The 16,789-nt window shown below is 44.6% G+C and overlaps 2 protein-coding genes across 3 annotated transcripts in view; both read right to left on the minus strand.

Moving 5' to 3' along the window:
* Positions 1 to 16,789, minus strand: part of LOC102188874 (guanine nucleotide-binding protein G(s) subunit alpha isoforms short) — a 66,935-nt gene that overhangs the window by 34,240 nt on the left and 15,906 nt on the right. The window lies entirely within an intron of this gene.
* The window catches only part of LOC108633189 (neuroendocrine secretory protein 55), a 56,623-nt gene that overhangs the window by 24,290 nt on the left and 15,544 nt on the right, over positions 1 to 16,789 (minus strand). The gene's annotated exons all lie outside the window — the stretch shown is intronic.

Genomic DNA, 16,789 nt, shown 5'->3' on the forward strand with positions numbered 1-16,789 from the left:
TCTGGCCTCAGAGAGCTCTTTATTAAAATGCAAATGTCCCTTAAGGGTAGCCCCATAAGCCTTTGCCAGCTAATGGGATTAACTGAACAGAACACAACCACCTGCAGGGAGGTAAGGAGGCCTGGGGCCAGAAGCCCGCTTCTCCAATTTGCCACAGGCTCATCCCTGAGCAGGGAGGAAGCAAAATCCACTCTTCCCAGCCTCAGCTGTCCAGATGTCTTTGAAAGGGGACTCTGCAGCTGGGGGGCCCCTGAGTCCCAGCAATGGGACCATTTGCTCACTGCAGTTCTCGGTGCCTTGGTGGCCCCATCTCTTAACAATCAGTTCTCTCAGGATGGACAATGTTTTCAAGGTATCCTAGCAGAGTGGTCCGGATTCAAGAGAGCATCAGGCCGCAGTGGGGAGGTAACTGCACATTACTAATTCATTTACAGAGGCAGCCACTTGTAATAAAGGACGTTTTCAAAGTGACTTGGCAAACTGATATTTTTTTTCCCCCTGAGCTGGTAAACAAGCTTCACATTATGCCCTGAAAATGGGTTTTCATTCACATTGATTTCGAAGTGTGCGTCTCAGGTGAAAAGTATGAAAATGTCACAAACAAGGAGAAGCCCAAACTTATTAATTCTGTAAATCTGAATTTGACTCCTGAAATAAAACCAGTCCCTGTTGTCTGGGGAGTTCCTTCAGTTCAATCGCCTTCACAAAAGCACTTCCCTCCTCTTGTATCTAAAATAAGAATTCTCTATTTACCTATCTGTATACACACACACGTATTTCTATAAAAACCGCATATCCTATGCTGAGTATAGATAAAACAACTCTTCCAAGGCTCTGAAGAGATGACTCAAAAGTATTTGTGAGAGAAAAGCTGGAAATTAAATTTTGCAATTAACTCTGCACTTTTCTTTCCACAAAGACTGGGGGTTAATTATTCTAACCTGAATAGTGAGTATCTCTATTTCCATTAGGAAAATAGGAAAAAGAGTCCCAGAGCCCAGAAGCTAAGATAGAGGACAGAAACTAGGATGGAGGGCAGGCCAGGATCTAAGATGGAGGACAGGAGCAAAAATAGAGGGCAGTTGAGGACCTAAAATGGAGGACTGACTAAAACCAAAATGGAGGGCATCCCAGAAGATGGAAGATCCAAGCTAAGATGGAGGACCAAAGCTAAGATGAAAACACTCCACAGTACCTCAGGACCTCTGGATGCAAACTGTGAATGCTTTTTCACCCCACCCCTCAGAATACAAATCCTAGACATAAACAGAAGATGCTAAGCTTAGGTGGAAGAATTTAAGGCTATCCCCTAAGAGGATTTTCAGTCCCAGAAGATCCTGAAAGCCTTAGGCTCCAGAAAAATCAGAGAAGAGAGAAGGAGCTGGCTAAAGGAGCTGGATGAAGAAGGAGCTTCACTATCCCAGGGTCAGGCCTCTGGAATCCCTTCTGAAAGCAAGTCCGCTCCTCAGTTCGCCCAGCAAACCCCCCAGCAACACCTCCTGAAGAAAGGCCTGGTTTAGTAGCCTCTCTGAGACCCACACTGGGCCTCGAGAAGGTCCCAGCCCTGCTGTTTACCTATAACTGTTTAGTCCTGGACTGATGTGGAAATCTGAACTGTGTGCCTGTGGAATATCTACACATGGACTTCTGTTTTGATCCTTCTGGGTTTTCTACAGTCTCATTATCAAGACTCAACAATCATTTTATGTGACCATTGATTTGCTTTGCTCAACTAGGTTGGGGAAGGGTTGGAAGACCACCGACATCTGTGTTTTTTGACAACCTTTCTATCTTTTCTTACCTGCCATGTCTATTTCCTATTTAATCACCCAGCAGCAATGGTTCACGGTTAACTTCCTGGGATTGTTTTGATTGTAAGACCAAAGAGAGCAGCAATGCCTTATACCTTTGTCTTCCCCATGGGGAAGGGCACATTTTAAGTGTATATTGAGTGAATGAATGAATAAACAAAAATGCCCAAATGAAGGCAAACTCACCGACCCAGCAAGGATTTCATGCTTCTGAGAGGCCTGGCAGACACACGCGTGGCTACTGCGACTTAAGAGATGCTACTAGAAAGGCAAAAAGGAAACACAGCCATTTTGACATCTCATTTAACCCCCCAATTCGGCAGTGACTTATCAGTGAGAGAAAATGGGAGCATTTGCACTGAGAACTGGGCAGTATTCCATGCTCTTTGCCAAGTTGGACACAGTCTACATATGAGGTAAACCTCAGATCTGCCAATAGTCAAAAATTAATTCGTGACAACTGTTTTCACTTGGAACCACAATTTCCTTCAATTAGGTGTGTCATTTTATGCTAAATTCCCATTAAACATTTCCCAACAAGCTTTTCTTTTTCTTTTCTTTTTTTTTTTTTTTTTGAAGAACAGCCCTGATGATCCTTTTCCCCCTAAGGGTCCTTTTCTCTCCCGTTCTGCCCACCTCCCCGCAACCCAGGATTCTTAAAGGTCACAGAAGGCCCATTCGATCAGCATATTGGTGGTGAGGCTGCTTTCTGGGCTATTAGGCTAGCAATTACATTTCCCCCCTCTGGCCCCTTAATTGGCCATTCTGCTGGGTTTCAAAGCAATGCAAATTTAGCTCCAATCAATTAGTAACACGTTTCTAACTTGGGGGCTTGGGAAAAGGGTGAACTTTTCCTGGTGGAGGGAAGTTAAAACCTTGAGAACAAATGAATCCTGTTCAACCTAGCAAAAGTCTTCTGCCTCTGTGGACTACGTTTTTTGGTTGTTGCTTTTTGCTTTAGGCCCAAACTGGGGAGAATGGGGTCCTACTACAACAATTTAGGACAAGATTTTTATTTTATTTTTTTGCTTGAGCTAATGAATCAAGCACAGGACACAGAGGCAGCTGACGGAATATTTTCCCCACTAATGCCAGGAAGCTAAAATCAGCTTTTGTGTTGTATTTTTTTTTTTTAATAGCCTGAGAGATTTGCATCTGGGTGTGATATGCTTGAGGGCCCCCCCAGCTCAAAGCAATCAATCTTGTCTCCTCTTGCAGAAGCCCCCTCCGCCTTCCTCACGGAACAGAATTGTCCCCTGTCTCTAATGAACATACCCAGGAGAATAAAACTTGTTTTTCAAAAGTGTGGGGAAGGAAGAAAGGAAGGAAGGGAGGAAGGAAGGAAAAAAAAAGCACACAATGCCTATACTGGGTCTGGCAGGAGCCAAGTTCTGGAGGACACTAACCTATAAACTTCTGAGGATTTCCTCAACGTCTGAGAGGTATACGTAATATACAGGGTGTTCACTTTCAACTTGAAGATTTACTTTGCTTTGTTTTGAGTAACTATCAAATCAAAGAACTCATAAAGATTAGCTTTTTTTTTTTTTAAAGGTCAAAAAGGTCCAACGGGCGCCAGATTTCTTAAAAATCAAACCACTCAGTGGGGTTAGGCTTGTGAAAACACTCAGAAAATCAGGCTGTGCCAGAAGGGGGCTTATTACTAATTAAGGGGAAAAAAAATTGAGGAATCATCTTAGGGTCAGGAGAATAATGTTCTAGCAAGTGGAAAAGGGCCAACTGTGGTAGAAAGAGTGGAGGTCACAGCTCAGGGGATGGTGGGGAAGGGAGGGAGGGGCATTGGTCTTGGCACTGAGCACCAGCCCCCAGTCCCTGTCCTCCTGGGTGGGGTCCTGAAGGGTGGTGGAATGTGGAGGGAGCTATGTGTTGTGTCGTTCCCCACTCCCCCTTCAGATTCCTGGGCCTGCACCCCAGGCCTTCAGTCAAGGGCAGCCTGGCCCCTCAGCTGCACTGGCCATTCAGCCTGAACTGACAGCGCTCCATGCTCTACCTGGTACAGCTTCCATTCCTTGTACCCAGATCCCTCTCCTCCTCCTTCTCCCAGACCGTAAGTTCCTAAAGGGCAGGGACTATGGCTCCCCTCTAGAGCTACATTTAGCTAAAGTACTTTTTCTTTCTTTCTCTTTCTCTCTCCCCTCTTCCCTCCTCTTTCTAACTTTTAATTTCATCTCTATGTTGCTATCTCTCTCTCTTTCCTTTGTACCTTCTTTCTCTCTCTTTCCTCAAGAAAGAACTGGCTTGGAGGGGAGCTGGTTTTTCCACTTCTGAGTTCACAAAAGTTCAGAAAAGAAAGGAATTCAGATTCCTTCCCCCCTTGTCCCACCCCAGGGGAAAGCGCTGAGCAAGTAAAAGAACCCTGAAAAGACACAATGGAGAATGTGGGAAATGCGCTCAGGAAGTCAGTGAGTGTTGGGTGGGGGGGGGGGGGGGTGAGTTAAAGGTGAAGTTGTTTGCGCACCGCCATCAGTACCCTCTTTAGAAACATCCATATGTCTGGGTAGAGAACAGGAGGAGATAAGGAGATATAAAACCCTGACAGGATAAGGGCAGGGCGGGGGGTGGATTTCCTGTAATATTATAATGTCATTTTAACAATAAGTGCAACTTCTGGAAGAAAAAAGGGAAAGGGGTCAGGGAAAGTGTGGGGTGTGGATTCCCAGTCCTGTGGGCAGCTTGGCCCGATGTGGGAGACTGGGTTCTAAGAGGGCATGGCCCCCCAGAAGGTAAAGGTGTGTATGCTGTCCAGGGGGGGAAAAGTGGTAGAGAAACCCACCAAATGAATGGACCTAAGCTCCCTGTCTCCCTAAAGTACAGAATGGCAGCACTGGTGTTAAAACTAAACTCCCAGGGACCCAGAATAGGATGGAACCCTAATTTGAGATACCCACCCCCCAAAACCTGGGGTTTTTTTCCGTAGGGCTTGCTACATTTCATCTAGAAAATTCTAAGTGATCCCACTTCCTGTAGGCATCCCAGTCATTCTGAGCTCTTTGCTGACCTCTGGTGGGGGAGAATTCTACTGGCCCAGAAAAGGTGTCTTTAATAGGGCAACCCCCCTGCCCTGCTTTCCCAGGGACCCCACATCCAGAGGAACCACCACCCCCCCACCCCCAGCACCCAGCCCCGGGGAAGGGGGAGAGCTTTGTTAACCTGCCTTGTTCAAAGTTCAGGGCTATGGGTTGGAAGGTGTGGGCAGGAAAAAAGTAAGAAAAACTTTAAAGGAGCCCCAGGAAATTAGGAGTTTGAGAGAAACCTATTGGCATAGAGGATATTTTATTCAGTTTCATTTAATTTTTTCAGTTATAAAGGGGAAGGGGAGAGGGTGTATTTAAGAATGGTGAGTGGAGGGTAGGTTTTGTTGGACAGGAATGAACTCCTGTGACAGGATTTGGTAGGTCCTGGCATGGGAGGAAGTTCACGTGGCCCTTCTCAAATAGATGACCTCATGGTTTTACAGCTGCTGCAGGGAGGGGAGAAGCGAAATGGAAGGGGTCCCTGTTCTCTTTGGAACCAAGGAACTTGGCCCCGGACCCCATCGGATCTCACTGTCCCTCCACTGGACTTGGCCTCATCATGACAGATGTGACCTTCCTTTAAGCCCAGGATTGGGCCTGAGATGGAGGGTGGGGGTCCTTAGCTGGGAAAAACTCTTCTTAGTAAGAATGCCCATGAAAGCTCAACAGGCTTGCAGCCCTGAGAGGCAGAGAAAGGTCATAAATGGGAGAAAAGAAAAACTAGCCCTGAAATCTCAGAGACCCTCAAAAACCCCAACCATTTTCTCATGAATGGAAAAAACTGTAAGGATTCACCCCCAGCCAGTATCTTTTCTATAAGACAGCACTGAGTATCTACCCCAAAGTCTACTCCCTCATCTCCCAGGATCTTCCCATATTATCTCAAATGCTAACTCCTCCAGGAACCTCCCAGGGTTTCTCTGATGGACAAAAGGACCTCTGACACCTCTGAATTTCTTTTCTAGCCCTGGATTGGGGTGAGAAAGAATCCCACCCTCTTGTGCGTCCTGCAGAGGTTCTCCCAATGACGGGTACCCAGAAATTATTAATTAGGTGCCAAAGAGCAAAAGACAGGCCTAATATTTCCTGTACAAGCTGCTATTTTGGAAAGGATGCTTTAAGAGAAAAGAAAGACGTGTGTGTGTGTGTGTGTGTGTGTGTGTGTGTGTGTGTGTGGCGGGGCAGGATGGTTATTTGGCATACCTGTCCTATTAAAACTTTTAAGAAGAGAATTAGAGAAGTTTAAAGTGAAAAGGACAGTCCTCTCCTTTTTCAGATGAGAAAAACTGGGACCCAGAAGATAAGCAATTTGCCCAAGGTCTCAGAACTGGTTCCCGGAAGACCGAGGGCACGCAAAAGGGCTGGGAGGTTAGAGGTCACTGTGATAGTGTGTTTTTTTGCATGGGCCATGGTCTAACAGAACCACTAGTTAAAAGGGTATCTGTCCTTAGAGATCCATTTTTCCACTGGAAAACCTTTAAAAAAAAAAGAAAATGATCCCTGGGCCTTGAGGGGCGGGGACTGTGACCCTGGGAAAGAGGATTAGGGGAGGGGGCTGTGGAATTCTGTCTTGGGCGCAAGCTCCCTGTGAATTCTGGAAAGCGAGGCTCTCAATTGTAAAAGCCGAGCGCCATCTGCCAGCCAGATATGAACAGCCTTGCATTATTTTGTCTCCACTTCCCAGCCCTAAATAGTTGGTGTTCTGGCCCCTTTCCCTAAAAAAAAGGAAAAAAAAAAAGGTATTGCTTGCTCAGAAACCTCCCTAAAGTAAGAATTTTTTTTTTTAATCTCAAAAGAAAGGAAGAGAAAACGAGAAAGCAAAGAAAAAATGAGGGAATCTCTTAAGAGGCTGATTTCTGACCCCAGGTTTGAGCTGGGCAGACCTCCAGGGAGAATGGGACAGCTCCCCCCTCCCCCTGCCCTTCTCCAATGAAGCAGTCCTGGTGGCCTTTCCCCAACCCTTTCTTCCTGGCAGAATGAAAGGTCAGCGCCCAGCTTGGAGCCTGCCTTAATATGGGAAGTCAGACCCTATCTCTGGGGAATCAAGGTTTTAGGGTCAGAAAGAATAAAAAGCGAGACCTGTGCCACCTGTCAACTTAAATCTCAGGATAAGATGTCTGCAAGAGATTTGGCTTTGTCCCTTGGGTCATTACCTCTTTCTACATAAAGTTGAACACTGACAGCCGCACCTCCTGGCTCTCTCTAGGGCCACCCACCAAGTTTAAGTATCTCCCCTGACCATGCAGAATCTTCAGGACGAGGAGCCTTGTTGGTATTTTAAGGATCAAGTTTTGGCCTTTCCTGGCTGTCACTTGGCAAATTCATGGAATCCTTGAATAGAGCAGTGGAATCAACCAAGGTTCTGGAAATGAGAGCCAGCTAATGTTCACCCAGTGCACCCTTTCCATGATCCTGGGAAGAAGCCAGGGCTTCTGTGCCCACCCCCTCTGCAATCCGGGTAACTTGGGAGCATGGCAAAGGATGAACACAACAAGTCCACCCCGGACCAAACCTCCCAAGGATAAAGATCCCGAGAGAAACCCTCCAACTGGAAAAGAGAACCCTCAGTCAAGTGTCCATCTTAAAACAAGCCATTTGTTTGCAAAACAAAATGATCTTAATATGCTTCCCTTTTAGCAGCTAAAAAGGAAGAAATGAAATCACCTAAGTGTGGAATTATAAACAGCTATTAGTTTTATGACAATCCAACTTTTAAAATTTTTCCCCTAACGTCTGGCATTTGTTTTGGGTTCTGCCTGGAGCCTTCTAAGCATTTCCTTGGAAAGATGTTGCACTTGGTCCCAGGCAAAAAGTCAAAATCAACATGCAAAAAAAAAACATGCCTTGGGTAGTTTCGAGGATTCTGCAATAAGCAGATCTTAGTTAGAGGGCACTTTGCTTAACTAAACTTGGAACCTTTTTTTTTTTAAATATCCAGTAGATAATTTATTAAACTACCAACCAGTTTTCACCCTTTATCCTAAAGTAATCTTAATAGTAAAAGCAAAAATCTAAGTTCTCATACGTATGTAGAACGGAGAGTAGGGTTTTTTTTTTTTTTCCTTCTAGACTTTGCAGTTAACTTAAGGGCCCCAAATTCCAAGTTCGCTAAGGAAAATGAAAAAAAAATATTCTCAAAAACTAATAAATCTCAAATGAATCTATAATAGCTCTATTGGAAGACCAGAAGGGGGCAAACATGTAAGTGTTTTAGGCTCAAAACATAATAAAGAAGCAAAAAGTCTCCTTCCATCAGGGTTAATTGGGCGGGGAAGGGGGCTGGTTAGGTGCAAGCTGGGGGGTGCTAGACCACTATTTAAAAATAAAATGATTTTAAAAAAATAAATAAAATGACTTATTCACTATACTTGAGTAAAAAAATAATCTGTAAAAAAATTTTTAAATTACTTAGTCTTATTATGATTATTCCAAGATATTGGTTATAGAATCTGCCCTAGCAATGGGGGTATGGACGGCTGGGTGTATCCACCATCTTACCAAAAACCAAGTGCAACTCTTGAACAGGAAACGTTCTTGGGTTCTCACTTCTGTTGGCACAAGTATGTCTTATTTCTTAAAGATCTTATTTTACCTTCATCAGTACAGTCATTCAGAGTCATTCCTTCCACTGCCCCCTACCTACCTCTACAACTTCCTGCCTTGAAATCTCAAGTCCTAACAGTTAGGGGTCACCCCCATGCAATGGGCTGGTTCCCCACAGGGCTAGGACTACAATGACCCAGCTAGCAGGGCCTACACCCTATGGCTGCAATGCACACATTACCAATCACAGGCTCTGTCTGTGTTTTTTTTTTGTGTGTGTGGGACACATGCAGATGAGGCCCCAGCCATCTAGACCTGTTATGTGACCAGCAGTCATCTGAGTACCAGTCCTTACTATCCTGACCATACTCCTCTCTGATGCAGAGTGAATCAATTTATGCACATCAGATAGGGAGAATCCCATCCCCTGCCTGCTTCAAACAGAAGCCCCTAAAGAACCCCTAAGTGGTAGATGAGATCACTGAAGGGTTAAAATCTATTTACGCCCTGATCTACTATTGATTAGATACAGACTGACTTGCGTAATCAGCAATCTTGCGCCAATTCATTATTTCCTTCCCTGTAATAATTTCCTTTTCTCTTCCATTCAGGGTCATCTAGTGAACTTCTGGAGGTCACCTTCTTCTCAGAGATATTTGGAAATCAGTTCTACCCGAGAATGTAGGATCACCAAGGCTGGAATTAACATTTCTGAGTGGTTACTAGTAACTGAAGTTAGCAACTTTTTCTCTGAAGATAATAGTTTTCTTTTTAAAGTGGTCAGGTTATGATCTGTATGAGCTCTGCCTTTCCTAGGATGTGAGGGCAGTAGTTCTCAACTGGGGGTGATTTCTGTTCCCCCGCTTCCAGGGGACACCTGGCAATGACTGGAGGCAGTTCTGGTTGTCACACTGTGTGTATGTGGTGGTGGTGGGTGGGGTGGGGGGTGTGTGTGTGTATGTGTCTATGTCTATAAATGTGTGTATGTTTGTGTGTATATGTGTGTATGTGTATGCATATATGTGTATATATGTGTATGCATGCATGTATGTGTATCTGTGTATGTTTGTGTGCACGTGTATTGTGTGTGTGTGTGTACATTTGTATCTGTGTGTATATGTATGCATGTGTGTGCATGTTTGTATATGTGTACGTTCGTGTATATGTTTGTGTGTGTGTACGTTTGTGTGTCTGTATGTGTATGTGTGCATGTGTATTGTGTGTATTTGTGTGTGTGTGTATGTGTGTGTGTATATGTGTGTTACTGGCATCTAGTAGGCAGAGGTTAGAGATGCTCCCACACATTCTACATTGCACAGGTTGGTCTCCATGGCAACATGTCAGTGGTCTGCCTATGAAGGACCCCTCTGTTATACAGAGCCCCCTGAAAATGCTAAAATCCCAGCAGAGAGCCAGCAGGGAGAAGTCACAGTTTAAGAATAAGAGACGAGGTTTGACCAAAGCTCCAGGGCCTTACCAACCAAAGGGGTTTTGATCAGAACCTGGGCTTTGTCCTGGGGTGGGGCTGCAGGGAAGAGGGACCCTCCTCTATCTTGGCTGGCTCTCCTCTTCCCCTCTCGCTGTCACTACAGATGTGACACCTTTCTTTTGCCTGTACCACCTCACCATCTAGTGGTCACCTGAAATACCAACTCACTCCCATCGTCTCTTGGCCCTTCTAGAGTCAGTCAGTAAAAAAATAATTCATATTTGGGGGTGGGCAGTGGGTGGAAGGACCCCTGAATGACATATATGATTTTATGAATAAGTTAATGGAGCAGACTGTGGGCGTCTCAGACCTATCCAGAGAACAGTGATTGAGAATTAACATGGACACTTGCTAGAACTTCAGAAACTACAAAGGCCAAAAAAACTTAGGAGGTACCTTACGGAACCACAGAGAAACAAGAAGCATTTACTAAAAGGGAGTGTCCATGTGCCCCAGCAATTTCAGTAGCTGTGTACCTCATAAGTGACACACCCTATTTCAACAGGTTGGTTTGTTTTCTTTTTCAGATGGACCAGTTAGCTACTTGTATGGCTAAAGAAACTGAGGCCCAGGCCTGTGGTCCCCCAGGTCAGTGGGGCCTGGATGGAGACTTGCCGAGATGCAGGACCTGGCTCTGGATCCTTCAGCAGAGCCCTGGCAAGCAGCCTCTCTTGGCCATGGACTACAATTACAGTGTCTGCTTTTAGTCTGTGTGCCTCATCACAGGAATTACTGTTTCTTTTTAAAAATCCCACAGCTATAAACTTACCTGAATAAAGGTTCCCTGTAAAAAAAATATATATATCTATATCTATATCTATATCTTCACAGTCATTTGCAAATTAGCAGTCAGTTTGAGGCAAGGCAAAACTGCTCAGAGAGGAAAGAGAAGTGAGGTGCTCTGGTCTTTTGATCGTAGGGGAGAGGTGAGAGCTGGATAAATCGAGTTCTTTTCCCTTAAAGAATTGGCGCTGTGTGCTGATATGGAGGTTGGAAAAGCTTGTCTGTGGCACGCCTTCAAAAGTGAGTACGAGATTTCCCTTCCCATTATCAACTCATTAAGGGAAATTTAAGGTACTCACTCTGTCCTACACACCAAGTGTGTGTGACAACTTCAGAAACGTTGACTGACTCATAATAAATCTGGGATCCGATAACAATTTATGCCTTTATACCTCCCTCCTCGCCCCAATTTGAATCATTAAGAAACATTCAGTAAGATCTTATGTTCAGGTTCTGTGGGCAGAACTCCACGAGTCAAAAGGCTTGAGAATTCTCCTGAGGTTTAACAAATTACCCTGCAGTGCATTCTTCCTCTAAGGCAGGATGGCAGCGCATGCTCCCTTACTGTTCAGTTCCCTGCTCTGTCACAGATCAGTCCCCGAATGTCCTTCCCTGTTACAGCCCCCAGTTGCTGCCTGGGTGAAACTACTCCAGGAATTCTGATTGGAGGGGGCTGCGCCTCTCAAGGGTTTGCTGTTTGTCAGAGACCAGAGCGTCTCATGTCTCAGCTGAGCATGTCATCAACAACCAGGAAAAGTCAAACGTGGGTATTTTTGGGTGTTGTTCCCTACCTCATTCTCAGAGGGTCTTCTCATCTTCCATTCCCAGTGGCTGGCCTTCTTCTCCATCTGGCTGTCGGAAGGAAAACTAGAGACAATCTTTTTTTTTGGCATGTGTAATAAGCACAGAGCAATCAGCGCTCAGGACCCCGGGCTCAACCACAGTAGTGATTTGATTTATAGATAAGGGTTAATAAAGAGGAGGGGGGGCGGCAGCGAGGGATCTGAGAGGGGAGTAGGTAATGCTTTCTCAGGACAGGTGAAGAATAAGCTCCCACCTCATCTTGTCACTCACCTAACAGTGACTCCACACCATCATAAATGTGGCAACGTGTCCGTCTACTGCTTGGGTTGACTCTTGTTTATAAAACCTGGATAAAGAGTGTATTCGGAAATGTTGAGAAGGAAAAGACAGGATGGGTGCCTCGGATTTTTAGAATTTGTAAGTCTCACAGGGAATACCGTAAACAAAGAAGACAACCAGTGACTTTCCTGGCGGTTCAGTGGTTAAGACTCTGCGTTGCCAGTGCAGGGGGTGTGGATTCGATCCTCGGTAGGGGAACCAAGATCCCACAAGCTAAGAAAATATGAGACAAACAAGCAAATAAAAACCCTCACTTGGACCAAGGAGAGAAAAGTCCAGGAAGACAAGTAAGACGCCTAAAAATAATGGCTGCCATTTATCAGACACTTATATGTGCCAAGCCCTTAGTTAAAGGCTCCTCTCAGTTTTTAGTATCTGGTGCCCATTTTAGACAATGAAGGAAAAGGACACATCCTTCTCTGATTCTTCTGGAAATACCCCTCCCCTCCCTTTTCAGAGGCTCCTTGGCCTACACCAATGGTCAGTTTGTATCTGGGGCTTCCCATTAGCCTTCCTCAGTTTTACAAAGGCCACTTGGACTAGTTGACCCTTTAGATGAATCCCAAGGAGAGACCCCGGCCCGACTTTTACCATCTTATGCCCTGCATGACCATGGGCCAGAACAGGAATCTGATGGAACAAAGACTCTTTCAGTCTAATTCAATGAAATCTGTTGAGGTTGGAGTTAACAGGGCCAGAGTCTGAGTTCCTCTTCCTTGGGGGGGGTGGGGGGGTGGGGTGGGGGGGTGGGGCATCAGGGCTGGAGAGGGTTAATTAGGCTGACCAGTGCTTGCAGTTTCCTCCTCAACTAACTTTTTTCATTGTTAGTGGGGACCCTGTCACATCAACTGTAGAGGACAGTTTGCCTTTGCAATCTACACGTCTCCCAAAATCACTTCATGGGGAGGGAATTAGAGGGTCACAGTTGTCACAGTTCTGCTGGGGGTGATAGGTACATTTCATATGGTGGGGAAATTGACTCTAAAAAGATTCATGGTTGATATGGAGAATTTCAAATCTAGTCAGTTAGGTTACCTTCTCTAAAAAAGATGTCTTTTTTTCTTTTTTGCTTAATATCAACCTTCCTCCATAAAAGTCAAAGGTGATTTCTAAGATTATGCACTGACTCTCACTAAGAAGGAATTAACCCTGACTAAAAGGAAGGAATACTTTTTAAAAAATAATCACTATGAAGAATATTGAGCAAGAGTTATTTTAATAGGGTCATTAGATCCAAGCCAGGAGATTCTAAACAAGTCTATTACACTGGAACACTAAAAATGGAGGGGGCTAGGCATAAAAGCAACTATTTTAAAATGATGATGATGGTGTATTTTGTGTGTGTGTGTGTATTTTTTTTAGTAGAAACCTGAGTAAAGGGAAAAACTTTAGACCTCACTAACGAATACTTCTGGGGGATTTTTAAAAGACTTTAAGGAAAACCTGCTTTTAAAAAAAGAAGTCCAACAAACAAACTAAGGCTGTGGTGTTGGCAGATGGGTTACAACAAATGTGGAAACAAAATACCACCAGAACAGTGACAGGTATTCCAGAAATGGGGAGGCTCACGTTTCACAGACACACAGTGGACATTTATAAGCAGGGATCTGTCTGGTTCTGGCTATAATTCAGGAAGCAGAAGACTGCTGGACACCTGTCATCTGACAAGGGAACTAGAGAACACACAGCACACTTATAAAACGATGCCTTATAGCGGATCACCGCATTCTGGGGACAAGCAATGAATTAGGAGCTTCTGACGCCCTCACTTATCTTGCAGAGTTGAGCAAAAGTAACTGACATTTAATCACTAGGCTTTTGGTTTATTTGCCTATGCAGTGGGGTCCCATCACATTTTTATTGCCCAAGGCTGTTGCAAAGGACGAATGCGACTGGATGAAAGGCATTTAAAAATACAGTAAGAATGTGCTATCATTATGTGTAGTCATTACTATTACAGGTTACTAATAACTCTGAAGGCAGTGAAGCTGTTCCTTTCAAACTGGGGGTGGGGAAGGTAAGGAGGTGGGAGGAATAAACAAAAAAGTGACAAATCTTATTTTGGTTTTTTTTTGGCTGAATACCAGTTTTCCAAGGTATCTGTAATGTAGGCAAATGAGAAAAACTAACATAGCTATATAGGAAAATGGTTTTATTTGAAGGAAAATCTGTAGGAAATTGGATTTTAAAAGGCAAGGAAGAGATTTTTGGCCTGATAAGCCATGACTTTCCCACTGCAACAAATGACTCAGTGGAGGCATTTTGAATAAAGAAAAAAGGGCTGAACTGAAAAAGGAAAAAAAAAAAAGGAAAGGGGTACCGAGCAGGATGAGACGGAGCCCTCACTGTTGTACTTGGTGGCATAAATGATCATACAGTCAATTGAGACTCACTGTATAAATAAAGTGTCATGACAGAATAGCCATTATTATATATATAGCATTTACCTGCACAATTTTAATAAATGCAGTAGCTACTAAGAAATTCTAACCTGGCAGTCCCTTCAATTCTTAAAGGAAAATAATGGAATCACCCAAATTAGGTTTCTAAAAAACATGTTTAAGCCACTGAAATTACTCAGAAAGGCAATAGAAACATGGAAATAAATCTATCGTTGGATAGTGTTGAGTAAGAAATGGGCTTCACTTTTTTTTAGCTATTCTAGAATTTCAGTCATGTTATCGACTATCTAACCATTTACCTATCTTTTTAAGATTCTCTGTAATGTGGTTAAGCTGTTTGGGCAATAAAAATGGGGAAGGTATATACACAGAAAAGAACACATGTTGTTAAAGCAACATTTGAATCTGTATGTCACAAATTATCAAAATGATGGTCATTTGGTCTGCATTTTCAAGGGTGGACATGTATGGATATCTTGTTTTATGTGTTAGGATTTAAATATTAGTGAAAATGTTTGTCCTAGATGTCTGTGGGTCTTCACCCTGCCTTCTCTCCCCCTCCCCAATCAGTCATTCAGATCCAGTGGGGTACCTCTCTTGTCACTTCAGCAAAAAACACCAAAAACCAAAAAACAAAGTCTTATCAGATTGCAGCCTGGCTCAATGAGCCACACTGACACAGCAGGCAACCTGGCTTTCTGAATTCAGGTTTTCCTGATAGACAGGGCCCAAGGCTCACTGGACCACACTGCATGCAAAGGTGCTTGACCTGGGTGTAGGGCCAGGGTGATGCAGGGTGACCCTAGCTAATCTTTATAAGGTGAATTTTCCCCCCTGCATCAAAACAAGAGTAAGCAAGGGAAACTTCTAATGTTCTTAAGGCTCAGCCCCAGACATGGACTGTTTGCTGCAGGGTAGATGTTTGTATAACCTATGGCATAAGCCTCCAGTCTTGATTTAAGTGGGTGGTGCACCCCACCCTAAAGCCCTAGAATAGAAGATTCCGGGCATGGAGCAAAGGAAAATTTAGTGAAGATCTGCTTGAAAGATTTTTACAAATGAGGCAACTGAGGCTGCAGCATGTGAGGGACACTGCCAATTAGGCGGCAGGTGCACACTGCGCCTTGGCTCTCCTGTCTGCCCCCAATTATGGCCCCTCCCCCATCACAGGTGTGCTACCCAGTGCTATGTTTGGAATGCTGAAATGGAACTGTTGTGGCAAAATCAGTTGTCCGCAGGAAAAGAACACATTGTCATTTGAGGCTCTGGGCCTTTAGTGCAGTTAGGGCATCTGAAGTGTAAAACTACCTCCCTCCTGGATGTTTTTGAGGGAAATGATGCTGTCCTTATTTCCCTGGGTGGGCATGAATAAAATGACCATCACATTTAAAACTGTGACTCGTGGGAAGCACATATCAAAATAGCACACAGTTATATGGCACATTACAAAATATTTAGCAAATGTAGCATAGCCTGAAAAATTGTAATCTTGAAATCCCTCGAGAGGGCTTAGAGAATAAAATTTAAAAAGTTAGGATTGTGGAGTTTCACTTTTGAAATCTTCACTTAAGCCACACATTCAGACCTTTGCTAATTGCTGCTCTGATTGTGGCACAGGAATCAAGACCCAGATTTGAGCTAAGGAGAATCTAGGGGAGGGGGAAGGAGGGAGGGGGACTGGGCGGGGCCAGGGAAGGACTGGGGAGATGCAGCAGAGGGTCTTGTTGTGGGGGGAGGAGGAGGCTGTTGGAAAAGTGAGGGGAGGAGGAGGGCGGAGGCCAGGGCCATCAACGGCATCCTCCCAGTGGGATTATCAACAGATCTTTTAATGTTTTTGTATCCCAAGCCCATATGCAGAGGGTCTTACCTTTGAGCCTCTCTGCCCCCAGCTAAAGCTGCTTGAAAAAATTCACATGTAAACATTTACATGTCTCACAGTTTTTTCACATTTTATCCACACACTTAAAATACACTGGAAGCTTGTTTTAAAAAGTTTTATTTTAATTGCATTTCAAACACAAGATGGGCATTCAATTCCCAACGCATAACCCCTCTCTTAGAACCAAGCCCCTCCTACTGTATTTGGTAAAAGGGTAAAGGATTGGCTTACCTCAGGCTCTTCCCTAGGTTAAAAAAAAAAAAAAAGATTTCATAGTTCTTAAACATAGCCACGCCCATCCCCTGGAACCAGTCCCGGTGTGGTTTGTAGGGTTTTTTTGCCCCTCCTCCCTTCATCCCCCACCAGGTAAACCGAATGTGTGCAGAATACCAAATTTTTGCGCGCAGCCCCGGACACCCCAGATACCTGCGTGTCTGGTTTTTCAACCGTAAAGGCGGGAGGGTTTGGCGAACGAATAAGAAGTGAGGAAACGCTTAGCGCAAAGGGGAAAAGAGAGAGAAAGACAGACAGAAAATAGGTTATGGAGGCCGCCCGGAGGCGGCCCCCGCCCCCAGCTCAGCTGGCGGCCCCACAACCTCCCCAGCATCTCCCGCTACTTTCTCAGGCTTTTCGCGCCGCCCGTTTCGCGCCGCCCGCTGCAGAGCGCCAGCGCCAGCACACAGGTACCGCCGGAGTGTGTTGTG

Source organism: Capra hircus, chromosome 13, assembly GCF_001704415.2.
Source record: "Capra hircus breed San Clemente chromosome 13, ASM170441v1, whole genome shotgun sequence".
Classification (NCBI taxonomy): Eukaryota; Metazoa; Chordata; class Mammalia; order Artiodactyla; family Bovidae; genus Capra; species Capra hircus.